Source organism: Brachyhypopomus gauderio, unplaced genomic scaffold (genome assembly GCF_052324685.1).
Source record: "Brachyhypopomus gauderio isolate BG-103 unplaced genomic scaffold, BGAUD_0.2 sc49, whole genome shotgun sequence".
NCBI lineage: Eukaryota > Metazoa > Chordata > Actinopteri > Gymnotiformes > Hypopomidae > Brachyhypopomus > Brachyhypopomus gauderio.
In genome coordinates this window covers 1,290,542-1,313,486 of record NW_027506874.1, presented here as the reverse complement: position 1 = coordinate 1,313,486, position 22,945 = coordinate 1,290,542, and positions in this window count along the sequence as shown.

The following is a 22,945-nucleotide window of genomic DNA, read 5'->3' as shown; positions in this document are numbered from 1 at the left end:
AGTCATCAGAGAACTTCTGCAGGTGGCAGCTGGCAGAACTGTACTGTAAATCTGCAGTGTAGAGGGTGAACAAGAAGGGAGCAAGAACTGTTCCCTGTGGAACCCCGTGCTGCAGACAACAGTGTCAGACTGACAGCCCTGTGTCCTCACATACTGCGGTCGGTTGGTGAGGTAGGGGAGACCAGGGACATCACACTTTTTGTGATTTTTCCAATAAATCAAAAACCATTTACACTGGAATAGTCAATTTGCTCTATTATGAACTTCAATGTGTCAACTACTGAAACAATGTATTTAAGTGGGTTTATGAAATATGTACAGGTTGCGAAATTGATTTAAATACAGTCACTCCACTGTTACAACTGTCCCTGGGTACAGGGACGGTTGTAACACATGCCAGGGACGGTTGTAACGTATAAAATTTACTTAATTAATCAAATACTCAAAATGAAAAAGATTATTTATCATTCATGTTATTGTGACTATTCATTTCTTTTTTTTTATTAGGCCTAATTACTTTCACACCACATGACAAAAAAACAGGGGAAGGTTCAGACACCACACATGGTGTGATGGGAGGATGAAGGTTCAGACACCACACATGGTGTGATGGGAGGATGAAGGTTCAGACACCACACATGGTGTGATGGGAGGATGAAGGTTCAGACACCACACATGGTGTGATGGGAGGATGAAGACACCACACATGGTGTGATGGGCGGATGAAGGTTCAGGCACCACACATGGTGTGATGGGAGGATGAAGACACCACACATGGTGTGATGGGCGGATGAAGGTTCAGGCACCACACATGGTGTGATGGGAGGATGAAGACACCACACATGGTGTGATGGGAGGATGAAGACACCACACATGGTGTGATGGGAGGATGAAGACACCACACATGGTGTGATGGGAGGATGAAGACACCACACATGGTGTGATGGGAGGATGAAGACACCACACATGGTGTGATGGGGGGATGAAGACACCACACATGGTGTGATGGGAGGATGAAGACACCACACATGGTGTGATGGGGGGATGAAGACACCACACATGGTGTGATGGGGAGGATGAAGGTTCAGACACCACACATGGTGTGATGGGGAGGATGAAGGTTCAGACACCACACATGGTGTGATGGGAGGATGAAGGTTCAGACACCACACATGGTGTGATGGGGAGGATGAAGACACCACACATGGTGTGATGGGAGGATGAAGGTTCAGACACCACACATGGTGTGATGGGGGGATGAAGACACCACACATGGTGTGATGGGAGGATGAAGGTTCAGACACCACACATGGTGTGATGGGAGGATGAAGGTTCAGACACCACACATGGTGTGATGGGGGGATGAAGACACCACACATGGTGTGATGGGGAGGATGAAGGTTCAGGCACCACACATGGTGTGATGGGAGGATGAAGGTTCAGACACCACACATGGTGTGATGGGGACGATGCTGCAGGTGGTGTGTAGGATGCCACCGTGTCCACAGTGGGTGTTGGAGCTGTAATACATGAAACTGCATTCACTGCAGCTGCAGTGGAAGATGGAGCCTGTGGTGTCACTGCTGGCGGTGGGCGATCTGTGACCAGGGATGGTGCAAAGTCGCTGTCATTAAAAATATCTCTTTAAAAAGGCCAAATTCCAGTGCATACAAACCCTGCCTGATTATTTGATGGTGTAGCCAGGGGAAGGGCACTCTTCATAGTGCTTGGCAGATCATAAATGGTCATTGTCACTGACTACTTGGTTCAGGGACGGTTGTAACAAGGCGTTACAATCGTCCCAGTATCACCAGTTATGTGTTCACCTCATGTGAACAAGCCTGTCTGCTAGTTGGACACATGTTAATCAATTCAATTTTTAGCTTACACAACAGTGATTCCATTAATACTTGTTTGGATTCATAGATATTTGATCTCAGGACAGTATCCAAAAAATACCTCTGATAGAAAAGTAAAATTTTTACATCAAAAAAACACTTTTGGTGATTACTTTCTCTGGGAGTTTCAAATGTGGCTCCTTTTTTGTTAGCATGTGCACAGTGAGTGTAATCGCTCTAGCTCAGGGGTACTCAACTAAATTTGTCCGCGGTCCAATTTTGGCAGATACCTGTGACCCGGAGCGGCGGGGGTGGCGATCGTAAGTTGTTGAGCGGGGGGGGCAAACGTAACACTCGTGATGGAGTGTTTTTTCAATAGCCCTGAAATAAATGCTCCGGGGTTTTTTTTGGTCCGTATCCAGTTAATCAGGAATGAGATTGGGTCCGGACAGGACTGCGTTCAGGTCCAGATCCGGACCGCGGTCCGCCAGTTGAGTACCCCTGCTCTAGCTTGTTTCTGTTTGGAGGAATTCAAGGTGTTACAGCCGTCCCATGTTACAACTGTTCCTGGTCTCCCCTACTAATAGAGGAACCCAGTGGAGTTTCTCACACCATCAGTGAGTCGTGTGGTTTCAGATATTTTCAGCATGTCCATCACATATCAGTCAAACACACAGACGTTTAACTCACCAATTAGCCTGCAGAACTGTCCATTAATGTTTCATTTACACAACAGGCCAATATTTAACACAGCGATGAAAATCTCACACCAGTGTGTTAGTCAGTTATAGGCTGTATGTGTGTGTTAGTCTGTAATAGGCTCTACGTGTGTTAGTCTGTTATAGGATGTACGTGTGTGTTAGTCTGTTATAGGATATGCGTGTGTGTTAGTCTGTTATAGGATATGCGTGTGTGTTAGTCTGTTATAGGATATGCGTGTGTGTTAGTCTGTTATAGGATATGCGTGTGTGTTAGTCTGTTATAGGATATGCGTGTGTGTTAGTCTGTTATAGACTGTGCGTGTGTGTTAGTCTGTTATAGACTGTGCGTGTGTGTTAGTCTGTTATAGACTGTGCGTGTGTGTTCATCTAACTGCTAACTGCTCCTAAAAGAGGAACTCAGACTAGTTTATCTCACACCAATGAGAATCTCACACCAGTGAGTCGTGTGGTTTCAAATGTTTTCAACATGTCTATCACACATCTTGTCTTGTTACAGTCATGCCATTTAACTTGAAGTTGCAAAACTCTTTATTAGTGATTAATTTGGACATCAGGCCAATATTAACATGCAAATGTGACTCTTTTATTATTTAAATTCACGGTAAATAAATAAAACCCCCAGAACCCCAAACACAGACCAAAGGAACTGTCACCCAGTTACTGCACACTGACACGTTTCTCATCTCTGGATTATTGGTGACATCTGTTGCCCATTCCCTCTATCTGTTTAAACCTTATTGTCACTGAGATGTGTTTCTACTGTTCACTGTGTACTGAACACTTTGTTGTTTGTTATTCTGACTTCTCTGAATCACTGACCATGTGTACCAAGAACACCATCACCTGAGTACGAAGAGTTCACACCTGCTGCTACCTAGAACCTACATACAGAGATCCTCCTGTTCTCACTCACGCTGTACTCACATTTACTGGGATGTCTTCAGTGGGAGTATTGTTTACTGGGCTTTCCTCAGTTGGATTAAATCATTTGGACTACATTGGAGGTGTGTTAGTGGAGGTGTGTTAGTGGAGGTGTATAAGTGGAGGTGTGTGGGTGGAGGTGTGGGGATGATGGTGTGATGAGTTGGGCTTGTTTTGCAGTCACATGATGTTTGATACTTGCAGTCAACAATGAACTCCAGAATATTACTGAGAGAAATAAAACTTGTCCAGCAGGACAATTATAAAAAATTATAAATGTCATTTAGTCGTGTCAGTATGTGACATCTGCATGTTAAATATTGGTCTGTTGTGTAAATTAAACATTAATGGAGAGTTCTGCAGCGTCAGGCTAATTGTTGAGTTAAACGTCTGTGTGTTTGACTGATATGTGATGGACATGTCGAAAATATCTAAAACCACGCGACTCACTGATGGTGTGAGAAACTCCACTGGGTTCCTCTATTAGTAGCAGTTAGCTGAACAGCTCCTGTTTGACTCTTATAGGATGTACGTGTGTGTTAGTCTGTTATAGGCTGTACGTGTGTGACAGTCTGTTATAGCTGTGGCCCATTCTTTGATATTTTACATGAAACTAAGTGAGTGAGTATTGAGGCTGTTCAGGTATCAGCTGTGTGTGTGAGGGGTGGTCACAATGTCTTCCAGAACATCAGGAAATATTACAGTCCTGCTGTTACTGACAGGTAAGTTTTTACATTACATTTTCTACAAACACAGTAGATACTGTTGTGATGACCCCTGACGAGTGCCAGTTGACCAAGAGAAACAAGAAAATAGAAGATATTGACATCAGAATCATATTAGGACAGTGTTGTATAAAGTATTAGAGACCCATACTTGAGTAAAAGTAAAAAATTTTACTTGAGTAGAAGTTGAAGTGTTCTTTAAAAACTTTACTTAAGTAGAAGTACAGAAGTATTCAGCATTTTTTGTACTTAAGTATTGCAAGTAGTATTGCAAATTTATTACTCAAGTACTGAAAGTAAAAAGTACAAGTAGGCCTATTGTGTTTTGAATTAAAGAAAGCCGTCAAAGTTTGATTATCAATTGTTTTTATACATCACTTACAAATCAAAGATGTCAAAGACTACAAATACAAGTGGTCTGTATGTACAAACAAGTAGCAACTTAAAAAACTGGGCTTAACACTTCGTACACAAAAAACAGGTAACCTATGTCCCGCTACATCGTAGGTTTGACACAGAAGTACAAGTTCGACTTAATTGGGCAGAGAAAACGAGGTGTATTTTGGACATAAAATCCGTCCGTCGTAATCTAAGGGTTAGCCTACTGCGTTTACCCTCAATAAATGCCCTTACCCTATAAAAACACTACACTATAAAAATGGGCACATGATTAGTCAGCATGAAAAGAGACACGGATTACTGTTGCTAAAAACACAACTCAGCATGACATTGCCAGCTAATGTTAAGTGAATACTGCAGCGCGTCATGAACATAATTAGTTAGCTAAGATATCTAACCTAACGCTTACTGACAGTTAAAGCTGGTGTGTCTTCTGTGCGTTATATTTATAACTTACATTGATGTGGGGTGGTCTCCTTCCTCACCCTCAACGTCACGATCACTCGATGTTGAAGGTGCCAATATATGTACATTAAAACGCCAACAAGCTTATTATGCAGCACTTATGCTGCTCTTCTGCTGTTACCAAACACGGTACCATCTCTTTTAATGAGAGACCATCCTGAGCGAATTATTTGGAATAATATCGAGTATATGTGTATTTGTATAAATATGTAAATTAAGCTGAAGGTGCTGGAAAATACTGCAAATGGACCTTCAAAGTGCCGTACAAGTGCGTGAATTCCACCTTGTAACTTCGCACGCACAAAAATCGAGAGGTGCATGTCATGATCTCGCGACGCGACCGCCCGTGTGGCCAACGCTCATTTTTGTCTCGCGGACCCTTGAGGCAGTCACGACGTGTCAAGTGAACCTAGATTACGAAGCTCAAGTGTTCAATGAAGGCAGCAGCAGAGTAAACGAGACGCGACCGGAGCATGCGCAGTTATCTCATAAGACAGCCTGATCGCTTGACCCGGTGACAGCGCCAGCTAACGTTTATAATTGTAACGAGTAACTATACAGCACGTTAAAAATGTATCGGAGTAAAAGTATTAAACTGATGGAAAATATGTAGTGAAGTAAAAGTAGGAGAAAAAAATTGTACTCCAATAAAGTACAGATACAGCATTTTAGTACTTATGTACAGTAGTGAAGTAGTTCTACTTCGTTACTATACATCTCTGTATTAGGGTTCATTGGCCAAGTATGCTGACACACACAAGGAATTTTGTTCTGTGAGGAACTCTAGTACAGGAGTGAAGTGAGTGCATTATACAGTGAGTGACTGTAGTAGTTTGATGAGGGTCTGAGGGGAGAAACTGCTCCTGTATCTGGTGGTTTTGGTCTACAGTGTTCAGTGATACAGGAGGAGAGGAGTTAAACACAGTCGTGTCCATGGGGTGAGGGGTCTGTAATTATTTTACCTGTCTGCTTCCTGGAAGGAGGGCAGAGGACCACTGATGATCTTCTCTGGCAACACGGTGGCTTGGTGGTTTGCACGTTTGCCTCTCAGCACTGGGGTCTTGGGTTCAAGTCCCTATCTGAGTGGAGTTTCCATGTTCTCCCCGTGTTTGTGTGGGTTTCCTCCGGGATCTCAGGTTTCCTCCCACAGTCCAAAAACATGGAGGTTAGGTAAATTGGCATTCCCTGACAAATTCTCCCCGTGTGTCTGTGTCTCTATGTTCAATAAAAAAAAAGTAGTGAAAGTAGTGTCTGTGTCTGAGAGAGTGTGTGTTTGTACGCCCAGTGGTGGATGGTGCTCTGTCACTAGGGTCTGTCCTCTCTCACCTTCCTGCACCCCATTCAGTCCCCCAGGGGGCTGTGGATCCCGGTAGAGAGTACGCTGTGCGCAGTTGGCTGCCGCTTCTCGCCGGTGTGTGATTGGTTGTCTGTGACTTGTACCTGTGTTAAATTGTAAAGCGCCTTGGGTATTCATTCATTCATTCATTCTGCTGTTCTGACTGTTCACTGATGAATTTCTTGCTCTGTCAATAGCTGCATTCTTAATTGGATATTTAAGTTGTCGAGAGAGTGCCTCCGCCCCCGTATTCTTCTCACCTGGTCTATAAGTTTTAAAAGAAGAGTGATCACCGAGCCTGCCTGGAGTTCAGCCTCTTGGTGTTATGCAGGTTCTTATGGTCAGTTCTTACAGCAGCTCCCCGTCACCTACCCCATAATTTCTCTCCGCTGGTGTGAGCTACTGGCCGTTGGCCTCCTCTCCTCTTCGTCCGTTGGGACAGTACAGCTCCTACTCCAACATCCGAGGCGTCGAAAGAAAGAATGAGTATACCTCGATGTTACAACTACTAGCTTCAGGACACGACCCAATGCTCAAAATAATAAACAAAACGTCCATAACCAAAACAATATCGACTACGTTACCTAAAGCCTGTTCAAACAAAAGTAAATAAAATACAATAACCTACCCTAACTTCCTTTAACAAAACAAAGAGAACTGGATAAAAAAAAAAAAGAACGTCGTAGTCCTTTCTTCCTTTCGGGCCGTATTAACAGTCATAAACTATTTACACGAATATTTATACATATGCACTCACACTATATATATATATATATATATATATATATATATATATATATATATAAAATCAGTGATTTTTGAGATAAGGGACAAAACACGTCTGCCAGATAAAACTCAAATAAATACAAATAACCAAAAGACTAACCAGGTCTCATAATATTACAATAAGTGAAACATAATTAAAAATAATATAAAATTAAAAATCATAACTACCATCATACAATTACGTCAATAATTTAATGAAGTATACCGTTTAATAAAAAACATACCTTAATATGCTTTTAAGTTGACATCGTCAGGCATTTTTTTTTTTTTTTTATAAAAAAAAAAAAAAAAAAAACGGGAGTTATTGTGGTCAGCTCACACACTATGGACCCCTTTACCACTACCTGTTTCTTCCACATGCCACAAGACCACTGTATCTCTGGTAAGTTTTCAGTATTCTTTTCACTTCATACTTATTTGATAATAGCTGGTGTGTCACAACCATAGTGTATCAACAACAAAATCAATTAAATGCAAGATCAGTTTGAATTTATTTTAAATAAAGGCTGAATTTCAGTAGTTTATAAATGCCAAAAGCAACTGATGATAAACAAGATGGCTCCTGCCAGAAATACATGTGTTAAAAGAGGTAGTAGGGTATTTTGTCAACTCCGTCAGCTGTCAACACCATCAGGATTTGTGTCTGACGGTGTTGATCCTTTCTCTGATTGTGTTGACAAATGACACTAAAGTGTGTTATTTAACTATGTTATGTAGATGATATTAACATTTCATTAATATTACTTCCTATGTATTTTACTGCTATTTCTATTGTACAGATTTATGCAGATTGTCAAGCTAGAATGGCAAAAGGGAAGCTGTCAGTAGAGGAGCGTAAGAGAACGAACAGGGAGTATCAAAAAAGGAGAGAAAAAATTAATAGCCAGCATGAGCTGAAGGAGAAAATAGAGGCAAAGGTGGAGAAATAGGGTGAAGGAGGGGAAAATAAAAAATATCAGGGATTTGGAAGAAAGAGCAAAGATGCAAAAGAGAAGGTTTTGGAAACAAGCACAGAGAGAATCAAGAGAACGCAGAAAAAGAGCACAGGAAGGACAGCAGAATCTAGACACCCCTCCAGAGAGTCCTTTAGATGTTTGAGGAGCCAATGAGTAGTAGGCAGCTAGTTGCTGGTGAAAAGGTAAGATCCAGATCTAGACAAAGACATTCTAGAGAGATTGAAGCCCTGAAAGACAAACTTGATAAGTTACAAAAAGAGAAAGATAAGCTGAGAAAGAAACTTGAACGCAGAAAACAAGATCAATATGAGATGACACAAGACTCACCTCGGACCCAAACACAGATGATGCTTCAAGGGAGCAAACTCAGAAACCCTTTAATTAAAAGAACGCTGCTCTTCCACCATGTGTTGACTTCAGAGCTGAAAAGAACTGCTCCTAATGCTCACAGAAGAGTATCGCAGCTCTCTATGTCTGGGCGAATACTCAAAAAATATCGTCTCATGCATCGGGTTCGTGAGTTTGGCTTGAGTTACAAAATGCTGGGAGAAAAGATGCCAAAGCAAAGAAAGCCTGGTTTCCTCCAGACCATCTCCTCAAGTGTTCACCATTTTTTGGAAAATAATGCAAGAATAACAACTGATAAGCAAGACACCATCACTAGGAATAAAGTAAAGCGTCAAAGGATGATTCTGGAAGACAATATGCAAAACCTTCACCATGCATTTATCCAACAAAACCCAAACATTAAACTTAGTTATTCATCCTTCTGTGCATTATGTCCCTTTTATATAACATCACCAAGAGCCTCAGATCGAAAGACATGTCAATGTCAGTACCACGAATATGCAAAATTGATGCTTGAGGTTCTGAAGTCATTCAAAGCTGTCATCCAGCAAACTTGAAGAGACATTCCAAGTTGTGTGTTGTTCTCCAGCTAGTGAATCTTGCCTTTTACGTTGTGTTAACAAATACTCAAGTCTTTCTCCAGAGCAAGAGAAAACCCAAGTGGAGTGGAAGCAGTGGAAACGTGTTGGGGCGTACTCACACTAGGCACGGTTTGCTTGTTCCGTGCTGGGGCCCGGTTATCCCCCCTCCCCACTCCCCCGCTGGCCTGCACTCACACTCGCTTCAGCAACCCGGCCCGAGCACGCTTACGTCATCACAACGCCGCTTTATTTGGAAAAAAGCGCGCTCGCACAACACTATAGAGTTCACGATTCTCTTTTTATTGTATTTTTGGAGTCGTTTTGGGAGTGCAGAAACACGGTGCAAGCACAGATTTATCGATAATTTAACACAACGGTTGTCTGCTAATCGCTTTGCCGCTATGACTGTTTAACGTGAGCGTCGCATCACTGATGTCATGTTTGAGTTCCAGCGAAATGAACCAATCAGACGAGGCACCAAGCGGGCCCGGGCACGGATAGCACTCACACTAGAAGCGAACCGTGCCCGAGTCCACATGAATCGTGCCCTGGCCCACCTCTTCAAAGCGGGCCCGAGCACGGTTAACTGATCCGGGCCCGGGCACGGTTGGAGCGCTCACACTAGCCAAACGAACCGTGCTTCGGCAGGCAACCGTGCCCGGGCCCGGATCACAGAGCCTAGTGTGAGTACGCCCTTAAAGAGTGAACAGATGATGGAGCTCACACTAAACTTGAGAAGAACACCGGCACACTGCTAGAGCTTTTCATTCTCTACCAACAGAATTTAAGAAATGAAACAATTACGCATGTCCACTTAGTTCAAAATCAAACCAAGGAGTACAGGAACTTGATAAGAGATTGTAATGAAACCACAGTTATTGTGCATGTTGACTTCTCTGAGGCCTGGAAATGTAAATACAGCTCAGAAGTACAGGCTTGTCACTATGAACAAAGCCTCCCACAGGTCACACTTCATACAGGCATGTTTCACACCAAGCATGAAAAAGTAGGATTCTGTGCAATCTCTGAGTCCAAGCGACAGGATGCAGCAGCTATCTGGGCCTATATGGATCAAGTCCTGAAAGATATTCTCACCAGATTACCAAACATTAACACAGTCCACTTCTGGTCTGATGGTCCAAGCAAACAATACAAAAACAAAAAGAACTTTCTCCTCCTCTCTCTTGTCCCTCCATGACTGGGATTCAAGAATGCCACATGGAATTATTTCCCTACATCCCATGGCAAGGGTGCCCCAGATGGCATCGGGGCAACAGTGAAGAGATGTGCTGACAGTATTGTGCTGAGAGGTCAGGACATTGTGGATGCCAGAGCATTTTATGAGATGGTGTCCAGAAGCCTAAGTGGTGTCAAACTACAGTACGTCACCAATGATGACCTCCAGTCTTATGACCGTCTACTCTTACAACCCCTGAAACCCATCACAGGAACAAGGAAGATGCATCAAGTAGTAACTCAAGGGAATATCATTGAATCAGAATCGCCTTTATTGTCACTATAATTTACATTACAATGAAATTTGATTCTACTCCAAAGGTGCTTGCCAGTACAGTAGATAAACACACGACATAAAACATACTCTATAAATTGAGGTAGTGCTGCATATACATGTTTCGTGGATTACTTGCGTGATATTTTGAATATTGCACAAGCTATATTACAATGTATGTTACAAATATTGCACATATTACAGATATTGCCCGTTATTTACTATGCATAAGGAAAACAAAAACGCTAAACATGTGAAGACAAAACCAGCGAAGGCTAAGAATGAAGCAGGGAGGGAGAACTAGAACCATAACATGAACAGACTATGAAGCAGGGCAAAGGAGAAACGAGGGACTACACACAAGAACAATAGCATAAACAATCTATAGGCAACACAGAGGAACAGCAAGGACTCACGTACAGGGAATGACCGACAACGGAGAACAACACTAGGGGGTTTTTATACACAGAGACAAGACGGTGAAACTAGACTCAGGTGTGCGAGACTAACGACGAGGGCGTGACAGACAGACGGAGGGACGAATGGGAGCGGGAGCTAGGCGGGACCAGGGAGGAGGGAGGGGCTGGACGTGACAAATATCTTAATCCCTCAAGTTCTATATCTTAATCCCTCAAGGATTCCTAATAAAATTGTTGCATTTCCAAAATAAATGAGTAATTTTCATGCTTCTAAATATCACTGTTTCTTATGGAGATTAAATACAAACTTTTCAAATATATGTGACCTTAACTGTAATAATTCCCACTGAATAATCTACCTTTTAAAAAGAGATATAAAGTGATATAATTAATTTGTTCATAAAACAGAGAACAAAGAAACTGCAAAGAGTCAAAATATCTGAAATAGGTTAATTCAAAATGTATTTCTTTACATCTCTATGTGTCTGATGGTGTTGACAAAAATCTAGTACTGATTCCACAAACATGTAAATTATAAAATAATGTTACACTTGGGAGGTTGTTCCAAAACATGGTAAGATAGCCAAAGCCTCATTCAACATGAAGATTAAAAAAATAATCAAGAAATATTTTTAGAAAGTTAATACCTGTTTTGTGATCAAGAATCACTAAAAGGAGTGAAGCTAGAGTACTGTACAGTCGCAAGGGAGAGAAGGAGAAAGAGAAAAAAAAAAAACAAACTTCCCGCTCAAATATAGCATGCGACACACGAAGGAAAAAAAATTATAAAAATCCAAATCAAACATAAAACTTTCGTCGGACCAACGACCATCAATATAACATATACCGGGACATATACATTCAAAAATAACGGATAATCACTCGCTTGCGATATCAGCAACAAACCGCGCGATCGCTAACTTTGAGAAAAGAAAAGAGAAAGAAAAATAAAACCTGATGAATGCAACACTGTCCAAAGGCACGTCTAGCAGCAGCTAGAGCAGCAGGGAAGATCCAGAAGTGCGGCCCGCGATGACAGGTGGGGTGCAGCAGTCCGCGCCAACTGATGAACGCAGGTCTGCGAAGTGGAGGGTCGAACGGCACCAAGTGTGACCGGTGTGTTTCTGCGTTGTGTAAAAATTATCCGCCACACGCAATCTTTGTAGGCGATCTTCTTTTTATTCGATCAGCCACTCCTGTTAATACACAACAAGTGCATAGAACAATGCTGACAAACTCACTCCAGCACTCTCTCCCACGATATTAAAATGAAAAGGCCGCGCGCGCAACGCGCATGCCTTGCTGCACATACCTGTTAATACACAACAAGTGCATAGAACAATGCTGACAAACTCACTCCAGCACTCTAAAAACATAATAGAAGAAAAGTGAGCGAAGCACAAATAACAGATTTGTACAACATTTCCCCATCACCACCATAACTGAAATAAAAAGGGTGGATAACAAATAGTGACATACCTCTCCCACGATATTAAAATGAAAAGGGGGGAGTTAAGATGGGTGGTCGCTATTTATACTTGGGGGGAAACACCACAAAAGAAGAAGACAGAAAGGGGAGGAGTCTGGATCCCACATATTCACAACTAGATAAACAGATAAACAAATACAGTACATTTTGTGTAATTATACAAGTGACAGATCAACCTGGTTACATTCACCCCCCAGAATTACACAAAATCACAAGACGCACAAAAACACTCAGCAATATTACATGAACCAGTAAGAAAACGGTGACATATGTCAGCAAAACGCTACCCAAATGAAGGGCTAGGAGACCTGAGGACCGCCTGGCGCCCGGCAAGGCCCCAGATACCCCATAGACACCAAGAGGTGCCATTTACACCTCAAAATGCATGTCACATACAATTACTGGGAAATCCTAGGAGGAGCTGTCCTCCAATAAAGTGGAAGTAAAAACACATGAGAAAAAAAAACAAGCAAACAACTATCCATCAAACAGCAGGTGGAGAAAAGAGTATATATAATAATAATAATAATAATATATATAAAAATTCACACATTCATTAAAGGTGAGCGAACATTCTCAGTGTCAAATAGCGACTCTCTTTGAGTCATAGACTCTATCAAACGGCAAACAGGTCTGAGCACCCTACCAAAACGTGAGGTGAACCTACTACTCAAGTCGGTGCTGTGCTCGTCAGAAGGACGAATGAAGTGGAGAACAGGCAGGTGATCTACAGTAGCATCTGAATCAACTGGCCCTTCAGGGACAGAGGACCAGGACTCAGGACAGGAATCTGATTCCACAGTATAGCTCGACACAGCAGAAGGTTGCTGTTGAACCCATGATGCTGTGCGGTCATCATTACTGCACCAAGAGGGAGAAGCGGCTAGAGAAGATGCAGCAGTGGCTGCTCCAGTGTCCACAACAGTCACTTCAGTCTCACGTGCATCAGAGCCAGTTACATCACTAGCAAAATCACCAGCAGGGTGAAAGTCACAACCGTCTGTGTCTGTAGTGACAGGCAAGAAGCTCACATCAAGAAGTAGGTTGCGGTGCACCACACGTTCATTTCCCTCTCGGTCCCTGATCTTGTAAACGTGCAGATTAGGCTTTGAGGCTACCACCGTGTAAAGAACTGGCTCCCACTTATCAGAAAGCTTCCGTTTCCCCTTAACCCCTTTGTTAGCTACCAGTACTTGATCCCCAAGAGAGAGAGGAAGACCCTTGGTCTTTTTGTTATACTGGTCAAACTGCTGTTTCTGTTCTTTCATGCTGTTACGCTGCGCTAAAAGCATAGCAGAACGCAAATTATCCACCAGAGATGTAACATAGGCGTTATAATCACAGACGTCACTATCATGAAGGACATTTTTAAACAGGAGGTCAACCGGTAACCTGGGAACCCTACCGAACATTAAATAGAATGGTGCAAATCCGGTGGTCTCATGGGCAGTGCAGTTGTATGCAAACGTCATCGACTGAATCATCTGCGGCCATTTCTGTTTAGATCCTGGAGGTAAAGACCGCAACATGTTACCGAGAGAACGGTTAAACCTCTCCGTTTGTCCATTGCCCATAGGGTGGTAAGGAGTCGTGTGAGATTTCTGAACACCACACAAATTAAGGAGCTCCGCGATTAGCTCGCTCTCAAAGTTTGCTCCCTGGTCGGAGTGAATGCGCTGAGGGAAACCGTAAACACAAAAAAATTCATCCCAAAGCTTCTTTGCAACGGTCCGTGCAGTTTGGTCTTGACATCGAAACGCATGTGCCAATTTAGTGAAATGATCAGAGATCACCAAAATATCTACAGATTTGTAGTTGCTGTCCTCAGCTGACCAAAAATCAATGCATACAAGTTCCAATGGAGCGCAGGTCTTAATACTCTCCAAAGGGGCTCTTGCTGCAGGCTCTAAAGTTTTACTGAGAACACATCTGTGACAGTTTCTTACATGGTCACGAATATCCCTCTCCATATCATACCAGAAGAAGCGCTGGCGAGCTAATGAGAGTGTGCGTGGTTGACCTTGGTGACCCGCGTTGTCATGAACACCAGACAGGACCAGCGATTTCAGGGAGTTAGGTACAACAAACTGGAACCTCTTGTGTTTAGTCATAGGGTTTCTCGTGACTCGGTAGAGTATGCCATCCAAAAATGTGAGTTTATCCCACTGTTTCAGAATCCTAAGGGTCTGCACACATTCACCACAACGCTCACGCCTTGAAGGTCGGCGTCGCCTCCCAACATAGAAGGCTACCCTGGAAACAACAGGATCTGACTCCTGATGGGAAAGGAGATCAGTCAAAGGCAACTCAGAGAAAACGTCCTGACTAGGTGGAGCCACTGATGACAGGTGATCAACCAGAGACGCAGCACGCTGTGAGGGACCTGCATCCCAGTCTCTAACAGAAGACATTAAGGCAGAGGTTTCACCTTCTGACATGGTGACTTCACCAGCATTCGAGTCAGGTGGATTTTTCAGGGATTGAAGTTGACAGGTTAAATGAAACGCACTCTGCACATTCTCATCTCCCACATCACAGACCTGATCAAGCAATGCAGAGTACGGTTCTGACAGGAGACGTTGGGACAGAGGCTTGACAAAAGGAACTCTACTCAGTGCGTCCGCAACCACATTGTGTCTGCCAGGGACGTATTTGATGTCAAAACAGTACGGGGCGAGTTTGGAAACCCACCGTTGCTCACAGGCGTCCAGTTTTGGCTTGGTCAAAATATAAGTTAAGGGGTTATTATCGGTCCACACAGTAAATTTGTGGCCCTTAAGCCAGTGGCTGAATTTTTCGCACACAGCCCATTTCAAGGCCAAAAATTCGAGCCTATGTGCTGGGTATTTTGTTTGGCTGCGACTGAGAGACTTGCTGGCGAAGGCAACAGGCCTGGCCTTGTCTCCACCAGGTGGAACCTGTGACAAAACAGCACCCAACCCCTGCAGCGAAGCATCGGTTGAAAGAATGAAAGGCCTCCCAAAATCAGGGTGAGCCAGGACCACACAGTTCAAAAGCGCAGACTTAAGCTCCTCAAATGCTCTTTCGCACTCCGGAGTCCAGTCATGAGGACACAACACCCGATATGTACCAGCCTTACCGCCTCCATATCCTTTAATTCTCCTCTTCTGACCCGCTGTCAGTGCATACAGTGGTTTGGCAATCTGAGAACACCCCGGGATGAAGTGCTGGTAAAATAACACCATGCCAAGGAAGGAGCGCACTTTCCGCTGTGACGGGGTGCAGCCATCTGAATCCATGAGATCTTCCTTCCGGAAGTTGGAAATGACCTCAATTTTCCCTTGATCAACAGAGATTCCACTCGCATCCACCACATGACCCAAAAACTGCACCGACCGTCTGAGGAAGTGACATTTTTTTTGCGCCAATTTTAAATTATTGGCTCTCAAACGGCGGAAAACTATTTCTAGCCTTTCCAGGGCCTCCCCTTCGGAGGGTGCAAACACCAACAAGTCATCAAGGTAGCATAGCAGACTGGAAAAATTTAGATCACCAAAGATGCTGAGCATCATTCTCATAAACGACGCCGGGCTGTTACACAAACCTTGTGGGAGACGGTTATATTCGTACAGACCCAAAGGCGTGGTGAAAGCTGTGTAATGCCTGTCAGATCTATGAAGGGGGATGTTGTAAAACCCCGACGTTAAATCCATAGAGCAAAAGAATGCATTACCACCAAGTGATGCCAAGCAGTCAGCTTGATGTGGCAGAGGGTGGGCATCCTTAACTGTTTTTGCATTAAGCCGGCGGAAGTCTGTGCATATCCTCATGTCACCAGACTTCTTCCACACCATGACTAGAGGCGAAGCATATTCACTGATGGACTTACTGATAATGCCCTTCATCTCCATGTCACTCAACACTTCCCTCAAGTGTTCATAATGTGCTGGGGGCACACGGCGGTACGGTAGCCGGAAGGGTTGTTCATCAGTGAGATGAATGCGGTGCACAAAGTCCTTCGCTTCACCACAGTCCAGCTTGCCTCTGGAGAATATGTCCTGATAAGACAGTACTAGGTCAGCTAGTCTCTTCCGCCACTCATCTGATACCTCACAACCCCTGATGTCAATATCAGATAGCCCACAGTTCTCAAGTTGTCGCACATAATCAGACAAAGAGCGCGATGGTTCAAGTGGCGTCTCTGACTGAACACAACGAGTTTCACATAGGCCCTGAAAAAGAGGCAAGTCCTCCAATGCAGTACATGCAAAGACGTCAGCAATTTTTGTATTGCGTTTCAACAACACAGGCACATGCGTGGGATTTAAGATTTTCACCGGGATCCACCGGTCTCCCCACATAGGTGTCACAACCCGCCCAACCAATATGTTCCTCGGAGAGGAATGGGTGGACGAGGGTTCAACGATAACTGTGCTGCCCGGGGACATAGGGGACGAGGGTGGCAGCTTGCCCCACACTATGTGTTCATGACGAGGCAGCAGGGTGACTGCTTGCCTCAATTTTACTGTGCCAATCTTGTCTGGGTCATCTGAACCCTGCCATTTGGAAACACAGCTCAGGAGCTGGAGGAACTGTTCACACTCTGGGTCCGTACTCTTAGAGGACACTAACTGCCAGTATTTCGGATCAGATTTCATCATTTGGATAATAGGGCGGAGTACATTACTGCCCACAATCAACTCATCCCGCTGCCCTGATACTAGAAATGTTGGCACTGTAAATTTACCACCACAGACTTCAATATCCAACTCATAGATACAATCCGGTTGCGTAAGGAGGCCACCACAGCCAACAAACACTACTCTCTCTGGGACAGGCTGAGGATTCAACACTATACCAGCGGCCCTTATTTTGTTCAGCGCTTCAGTACTCATAGTGCACGACATGCTCCCAGAATCAAGCATCCCACTCAGATTTACCTGACCATTTACTAAAACCGGAGTATAGAACAATTCACTAGCTCCCCCAAGCTTCTGCGAGCCCTCAAAAATGACTTTATCATTAGGAAAGCTTTCACAACAGTTCATATATATAGAAAATGGGTCCAGCACTTCAGTGAGGGTGTCCCTAATGCCGTCCATGTTTACCCTCTCATCACATGGGCTAGCTAGTTTAAATCAGCATCAGATGGGAGAGGCACGGGTCTGGGTGACTGCTGAATTGGAAGAGGCACGGGTCTGGGTGACTGCTGAGCCACTAACGGGCAATCGCGTTTCATGTGGCCAGATTTGAAACAGGTAAGACACAACCTAAACAACTTGCAGTGTGCGTGTGTTGTGTGCTCTGCTGATTTACAGACTCTGCATGCAGCTTGCTGCCAGTCTCGCCGGCCCTGAGATCGGTCAAACCGCTCACGAGCACGCGGGTTGCTGCCAACAGATGAAGTGCACAAAGACAAAACTCTGTCAAATACACCCACCAATTGCTGAGTAGCATGCTCGGCCGCAGACGGTGCTGGAGTAGTACATGACGTTTGCATAACGGGAGTGCCGGGCGAAAGATGGCTCTGCTGACCTACTACAGGCTGAACCTGACCCTGATCACTAACAGGACCGGATGGGGAATTGAAATGATTCACTGGCCCACCAACCGCTACAGGGGAGTCACGTGTGTATTGGCAAGTGGGGTTAATTTGAGTCTGGGCAGGGCAGACCATGCTCATAGTTTGCTGGGACTGAACCATCAAACCTCTAGTCTGTCCAACATGGTTGTCCAGACGTCTCTGTACCTCGGCCGCAGTCCATTCCTCTGGTGGCTTTAGTTGAAATGTTAGAAAGAGGTTGGGATCAGGACAGTGAGTGACGAACATCATGGCAACCTCAGCGCCAGCATCCTCAACTAGTTTACCCCTCCTGCGGAGACACTCGTTAGCTGCATCAATAGATTTGTTCAAGCGGATCCAGTAATCCATAGCACATTCACCGGGCTGTGGCAAAGTGTTATAAAAATCCTTCATGGGTAGACTAGAGTAGGCCAGTTTGCTAAAGTTGCGCCTGAGGATATCAAACACTGCAGCCGGTAGGTCAGCATCACCTAGCTCCGGTCGGCAACGAAGAGATACTTTCACTACGTCTCTAGCCTTGCCTGACAATCTGGACATAGTCAGATCAAACCTCTCTGCATGTGTCTCACAATTGGACCTAGATAAGTAGCACTTCATCATATCCTCCCATTCTTGGATACAGAATGCATCTGTACCATCTCCCCTAAAGTATGGCGGTGCTTTAGTTTCTGATTGGACCACAATCTTCAACTGGGATGGATCAGAAGGGCCTGATTGGCTGCTCGCAGTCCTCTGTGTGGGAGGGCTAGGGAGGCCAATGGCGGCAAGACTCGCAGCCACATTCTCGCCAATTTCTTTAGCTAGATCTGCGATCATACTGCTAAACGCCTCAGTCGAAATAACCTGGGTGGGCCGAGTCCGTGTATTAACAATAGGGGTGGAACTAGCCACTGGGTCCGACGTCGGTATATCCGGATGGTGAATATCGTGTTCATATTCGCTATCGGCTATTGGTCTGCCCCTACCAAAAGAAAATAATTTCCTACCCCTTCCCAAACCAAGTGCATCCGAAGGCTCCTTAAAATTCTGTTCAGCCATAGTAACGGCAGTCGTTTTTTTTTTTTTTTTTTAAACAGCAAGCGAAACGGGCTAACTCAAAATGGCGCTAAAAGGAGTGAAGCTAGAGTACTGTACAGTCGCGAGGGAGAGAAGGAGAAAGAGAAAAAAAAAAAACAAACTTCCCGCTCAAATATAGCATGCGACACACGAAGGAAAAAAAATTATAAAAATCCAAATCAAACATAAAACTTTCGTCGGACCAACGACCATCAATATAACATATACCGGGACATATACATTCAAAAATAACGGATAATCACTCGCTTGCGATATCAGCAACAAACCGCGCGATCGCTAACTTTGAGAAAAGAAAAGAGAAAGAAAAATAAAACCTGATGAATGCAACACTGTCCAAAGGCACGTCTAGCAGCAGCTAGAGCAGCAGGGAAGATCCAGAAGTGCGGCCCGCGATGACAGGTGGGGTGCAGCAGTCCGCGCCAACTGATGAACGCAGGTCTGCGAAGTGGAGGGTCGAACGGCACCAAGTGTGACCGGTGTGTTTCTGCGTTGTGTAAAAATTATCCGCCACACGCAATCTTTGTAGGCGATCTTCTTTTTATTCGATCAGCCACTCCTGTTAATACACAACAAGTGCATAGAACAATGCTGACAAACTCACTCCAGCACTCTCTCCCACGATATTAAAATGAAAAGGCCGCGCGCGCAACGCGCATGCCTTGCTGCACATACCTGTTAATACACAACAAGTGCATAGAACAATGCTGACAAACTCACTCCAGCACTCTAAAAACATAATAGAAGAAAAGTGAGCGAAGCACAAATAACAGATTTGTACAACATTTCCCCATCACCACCATAACTGAAATAAAAAGGGTGGATAACAAATAGTGACATACCTCTCCCACGATATTAAAATGAAAAGGGGGGAGTTAAGATGGGTGGTCGCTATTTATACTTGGGGGGAAACACCACAAAAGAAGAAGACAGAAAGGGGAGGAGTCTGGATCCCACATATTCACAACTAGATAAACAGATAAACAAATACAGTACATTTTGTGTAATTATACAAGTGACAGATCAACCTGGTTACATATATATATATATATATATATATACTGTATATATATACATACAATATATACTAGGGGTGTATTCAACTAAGGATTTTCATAGTCTAATCTGATTCGTCAACTTTTCCCTTTAGTCGACTAATAGTCGAATCAGGTTTATTTTTTTATTTTTTTTATTTAGAGCACCTTAAACGGGATCCCGTTCTCATTCAGGACTTTTTTCCTCTTCAAAGTAAAAACCTAAAACACTCAGATAAATGAATAAACACGGTAAGTTGGCTTTATTCAGCTTTTATTTATTTACTTATTTATTTTTTAATGAAACGTTAGAGAACATTAACCGTCAGAGCACAATGCGCATATCGAACTGTCAAATAAAATATGCCTGTCTGAAAATATTTTTTTAAAATGCCACACAACAGCAAAAAAATATAAGGAAAGGTTCAAGTAACGTGGTTTTAAAAGCAAACAACAAAAAATGTTTATAGGCTACTTGCCGAGATGCACCGTGACGAGACGCGACGACACGACCGAAACGACAAATGGCTGAACTGTTTTTTTCGCCTTACGCGTTTTAAATGGTATGCCATGTTGGTTGTTGTCGCGCGAAATGAAAGACGTTGATGACATAACTTGCACTTTGATTCATCTTTATCTTTTTCAAAATACTTTTAGTAGCCATTATAATCTCGGCAGATGCTGCGCGTATTCTGTAGCGTGTTCAGCGCCGCTCGTTTGGATTGTGGAACAGTAGGGTGTGATTTATTAATGTGTAGTAAGGAAGACGCCTATTGTTAATGTGCAAACATAATTTTAAATATTTATTAACAGAAATTAGGATGATTTTATTTAACAAAAGGCTATATATAACGAAAACAAAGACATTTCATGTAACAACTAATGCTTAGCTGCATCCTTGGGCATCCCCATGCAGTTAGAATGGTACATTCGACGATGACGTTCATAGTCGACTAGGGGGTATAGTCGAATCAGCGACTATTGCAGGTCACCCCTAATATATACATCAGCTACCAAACCAAAAGGGGCAATTTCAGACTCGAGATCGGGGTACAATATTACTCAAACAAACCGGGAGGTCAGATCACAGATATTAGCAACTACACACGCAACTACACCAAACTACACCAGACACCAAAGTGGAGAAAGATTCTCCTTGTCTCACTGCATTGTGGGTCTTTTAAAGGCGGAACTGTGGGTCTTGGGCAGAAAACAGCCAATCTGGATTAACCAGGAAGAGAGAGAGAGACATGGTGGGAGGAGAGACACATCTGGACCTGGAGCGTCAGACACGAACAACGCAATGACCAACATTGGTCGTAACACTCGACAAAGAAAGGGTAGTTAGGGTTAGGCTGCTGCAAAATAGGGGCAGAAGTAAACACTGCATTCAGGTCCTGAAAGGCTTTTTCGGCTTCTTCGCCCCACCTGAGGTGTTGAGCTCCACCATGGAGCAGGTCTGTGAGGGGCCTAACCAGGGTGCTAAGTGACTGGAAGAAATGCTGATAGAAATTGGGGAACACCAGGAACCACTGGAGCTCACGGCAAGTTTGGGGTCTTTTCCAACCAATCACTGCCTCCATCTTGCATTGTTGCATGCGTACGGAGCCCAGCCTAATAATGTACCTCAGTGAGGTGAAACTCACACTTCTCAAGCTTGTAATACAACTGATTGCACAAGAAAAACTCCCTCAAAACCTCACTGATGAACGCCTTTAACACTGAGGGAGCTGTGGCGAGGCCATACGGCAGCACTCTGGCCCATGGTGGTACTAAAGGCCGACTTCCACTCAACCCCCTCGCGGATGTGGATGAGGTTGTAGGCACCACGTAGATCAAGTTTGGTGAAGTAATCCGCCTCCCTCAGCTGCTCTAGTGCGGCTGGCACCAATGGCGGTGGGTAGGGGTGTTTCACCAAGAGGGAACTGAGCCCTTGGTAATATATACAAGGTCTTTAACAAAGAAGACACTGGCAGATCTGGTGATGTGGAAGGAGGATGTAACCCTGAGCTAGAACCTCCATGATGTCCTGCTTCATTACCTGCTCCTCCTCTTGTGACAACGGGAAGATTCTACACCTGGGCAGCACTTCCCCCTCATGGAGGTTAATAGCACAGTCCCAGGCCCTGTGAGGTGGCAACTGTTTGGCTTTAACCGGGCTGAACACATCACTGAGGTCGCTGTACTCTGGTGGGATCTCCTGTTTTTTCCCAGCCTCAGGGCTCTCTCTGCACTTACGTGGCCCCTCCCCCTCTCCTTCTGCGGGGGAGATGATTGAACAGGCGGACAGGCACCGTTGAGCTGCACTGGATCGCTGCCGCTCGTTTCGTTTTCTTCACCTAGCGGAGTGGTCTCAGTACGCAGCGTAGGAAGTGGGCGTGGCAGAGCACCACGTTTGTGTCCTGCTTACACGACAGTTCAGCTGAAAGTTCAGCTTTGAGTCCATAATAAATAAATGCGTTGATAAGGGTCGGGTCATTCTACCATGTACCCGCCGCAATAGTGTGAAAGTCCATGGTGCACTCTGTGGTGCTACGCGACCCTTGTTTAAGCAGCAGCAACGACTGGCCACATACTCACCCCTGACGAGGGTGGTTGAATACCTCCTTAAACTCTGCAACAAACCCAGTGTAGTTCTGTAGGAGAGACGAGGGGGCTGAATACAAGGTGGTCCACCAGGCTCTTCTGGTCAGCAGTGAGATCATAAACGCCACCTGAGTCGGATCTGGCAACGCTGGCTGGTAAGCGAAGTATATTTCACACTGCACCATGAACCCCTCACACTGCTCCAGATCCC